This window comes from Lactuca saligna, chromosome 8 (genome assembly GCF_052625555.1).
Source record: "Lactuca saligna cultivar CGN05327 chromosome 8, ASM5262555v1, whole genome shotgun sequence".
NCBI lineage: Eukaryota > Viridiplantae > Streptophyta > Magnoliopsida > Asterales > Asteraceae > Lactuca > Lactuca saligna.
In genome coordinates, this window is record NC_136424.1 from 42,517,707 (window position 1) to 42,521,851 (window position 4,145).

The following is a 4,145-nucleotide window of genomic DNA, read 5'->3' on the forward strand; positions in this document are numbered from 1 at the left end:
GTAGTTATAACCAGAGTCTCTTGGAAGGAGAGCGTGAGTTTGTGTATAGATCTATACGGGGGTGAAGCCCCACACCTGAGCTATTCGCTATAGTTAGACTAGTCCAGTCTAGGGTGACAAACCGTACCTTAAACAAGTCGGCGTCTTCTAGACGTCAAGACAGGAAAAATTGTCATTATCAAGTATGGTTGTAACGGCTCACTTAGAGGAATGAACATTAAAAATTTACGGGAGACCATTCTCTTTTCTCTTTGGATAACTCAGGAACATAGTTGTACTGGTACTCAACCTTGGGGGTTGGTATGGCAACATTCTCTTTTACGGACAACATCAGGTTGTCTGGGGAATTCTCTTTACACTCTCCTTACGATTTCAGTACTATTCTTATATATTCTAATAAACATTAACATACATGCATTTATACAAGATCGGATATGAACGTAATACACTGTTTTTAGATAATATAGGATTTTCTGGTGGTTTCAAAGTGGTACAAATCATTTTCACAAACATGCTTATGAACTCCCCAACATTTTTATGTTGACCTTTTTAAATTAACTTGTAATCTCAGGAAACCGTTGAAGCAAGTTGAACGTAACAAACTAATGGATATTTTGTTACATTTTGTTCCATCATACTTTGACTATTTTGGCATGTAATATTCAAATACAATACTCGATGTAAACAATGGATGTTGTTATATTGTAAATATGATGATGATAATGATGTTATGTTTCATTTATATTCATTGTTATTATATTTCAAGATGAAGTCATACACAAGCCCTCACAGATTTCTGCCGTCTGGTTTGGGGGTATGATACAACATCCTCAACCAGTTAATGTATGGCTTCATCTCTAAGATGTGTGCACACACAAACTTTCCATCTTTGTAACTTTTTGCCAATAGGGATTGAGTGACCATGAACTTTTCAAGTCTTCAAACACGTGGGTCAGGGAGAACAATAGGAGGAGGTGGAGGAAGTGAATACTGATTCTCATTTCCATGATCCAATCGTGGAACATCAACTTCACGTGGAAAACTTTTTCCAAAGGATTTAGGAAAACCATAGTCATTTGACATCTATAAAACGGGAGAAATTCAAGTTAGTTAATTGAGTCCTTAATAAAACATGCAATTGAGATATTAAGGCTATGACCCAACACAATATTCTGCAACTTAGAAGAGGGATGTCGTAATCCAACTGCAAAATACTTGAAGGTAGGTAAATGACGATTTACCAATTTCCACCATGAAAAACGAATATTGAAAATTAGGTTTTAAATGAATTGAAACAACTAGATCTTTTGAGATTCGTTGAACTTTTCAATGGCATGTTGAATCTCGATTATGCCCTTCAAGTTTGTGACTGGGATGCCGAGGATCACAAACAAGGTGTGGATAACCATGCAAATTAGCTTGGTACTCTCGTTGTCGATCACCACCCAATCAATGGTCAGTTAACCACACACGCTCCATTGATCAATGATAATCTTACGAGAAACTCATCGTCATCCTTCATTGGTCCCATACTAGTGTGTCGGTTAACCACACACGATCAACTAATGACCAACAAGGTGCAATGTGCAATTTCATTGATTAGCACTAATTCCACATTTTTCCTAAAGTAACTAGTATTTGGGAATTTGTAAAAGTGTTTAGTTGCTTCGTATTTCATTATACTTATAATGAAAGGTTGTGTCATATCTTACCCATTCTGCTAATGACCCTCCACTAGTCAATAGTGTGGTGGGTAAGAGTGGATACCCAATGACGGTCATTTAATTGGTCACTTCCTTAAACACCCTTTATAGACCAGCTTGGTGAATGAGGCCTACTAACGGTAAGACTGACTCTTTACTCATACATATATAATATTAGACTTTAAATTTTATATTGTATAAGGATGTATTTTACACTTTTAAAATACTATGTTGTCTAATTTAATAAAATTACTCTTTTAATTTAATTAAACACAAACTATATCATTATGGATTTATTAACTCTCGTTTAATTATACACTTAATTAATTTACTATAACCATAAGGGTGTATTTTGAACTTTTCAAAAATACTAAGGTTTTAGAATTTAATATTTCAAAATTAAGACCTTTTAATTAAATTTTAAATTCTAAAACTTGAGGACAAGTTTTGAAACCCTTTAAAACATTAGGGTTTAACTATTTAAATTTTAAAAACTAAAATTTTTAAGTTCAAATTTAAACTATAAAACCTAGAGGGTGTAATTTGAAACTTTTCTAAATTACTAGGTCAAATATTTGACTTATAATAATCCTATATTACCCATATTTAACCAAATCCATCAATTTTGATAAGGATAACCATTCCAAACATAAAAAAACGATTTTAGGCAAGAAAAACGAGTTTTGGAAGTAACCCTCAACAAAATCTGTTAAGAAAATCGAAATTCCTGACACCAGGCCCTTTGACTCGTCGAGTCCACTATGGAACTCGTTGAGTAGGACCTATTCGTCGAGTCCATACATAGACTTGGCGAGTCAGCCAGTCAGAAGGCAAAAAATTTGATTTTCTTGAACTTTGGCAATTCACTTTTGCATCTATTCATTAGAAAAATAACCTAGGCTCTGATACCACTGTTGGGTTATGTACATAACATCAATCCTATGGTGTACATGCAACCCTAATTACTTTGATCTAGGTTTTTCTAAGTAAGCATACAACATTGAATACCAAAGCAATAAACCCTAAATGACTAGCATACAAACTGAAAATCATATATGAATAGGTTTAGGAAAATTACATTGATTGTTATGCAGTAATAAGAATCATAACTATTCTTCATCTTGACTCTTGAAAGCTTAGTGCCTGAAGTGTTGCACCTCTAATGGAGTCACAAACACCACAAGCAACAAGATGACTTAGGTGAGGGAGGAGGAGGCACAAAATTCATCCAAGGTACTCTTGGAAAGCATATGGCCGAATTTTGGGAGCCTTAGGGTTCCTTTTATATGTGAGCTACTAGGGTTTCAGTCAAAACCCTAATTGGATTGCTTAGCCACCAAGCAGCCCTTTAGATCCTTCTGGAATCAAGGCCTAGATTATTTCTAAGTGGGCCTCCTCCTTGAATTCTTCCACCTTATTCCTAAGGGATCTACAGCCCAAAAACCAATTATCTTATAATTGCAATTCCAGTCCCCTCTGTTTAATTAATCTCTTTTAACCACAAAATTAATTCTAAATTAATTCTTAATCAATATTAATTAAATAATATGATTTCTCTTTTAATATATTATTCATATAATATATTAATAAATCATAATTAATCTTTTTTCTCCTTAATTCATCCTATCAGGTGCTATGGTGAAGGCAACCCAAAAGGACCATGTTCATAATCGGGTCAAGTACATACCAAAATAGTTATGGGCATAGACACCTAATCCAATAGGTAGCTGGAATCATAAGGATTTCTTCAGTACCTGATGGTAGAGAAGTGTAAGAACCGAGGAAGAGCCTAGGGAGTGACTTTAGTCAGAAGAGTAGGCGGATAGGGAGAGTATTCGCTTTGTAGTGACCATGTGTATCAGCATTGTTGATCGAGAAGGTTGAGTAGCTACTTAGGAAATCTGGGATGATCTGTGTGGAAAGTATAGGTAGATGTGGCAGGTTGTATGTAAGGGTCGAAGTTTTAGTTGTAATATGTCGAAATATGTAATGTTATTTTACAAGGCACTTTATATAGAAACTTAATGTTTAGTCCTTGTAATTTTTTTAATGCTTTCACGTCTCCTATAAATAGGGAATTTACTTAGAGATAGATAAGGATCAGTATTCATCTTGTCCAGATTTTCTCTTTGTAAACTTTGAAAGCATAATATGAGCTGAAACCATATTCTATTTACATTTTGTGTTCATTTACTTGATTACTTTGATATATTCTCGATTCATCACTTCATCAATTGGTATCAGAGCAGCAATCATAATCTGGGATCTGATTTTCACTCTGATTCAAAAGGTTTTTGAATCAAATTATGGTTCAAAAATTTCCGCACCTTTTGAAGTGAAAAAGTGTTATTGACCTTCAGTTGTGATTTTTCTGTTCAATTCAACAATTTGCTTTCAAATTCTCATTGTTTTCTCAAAAAAAATATTCGTACATCAATGGAG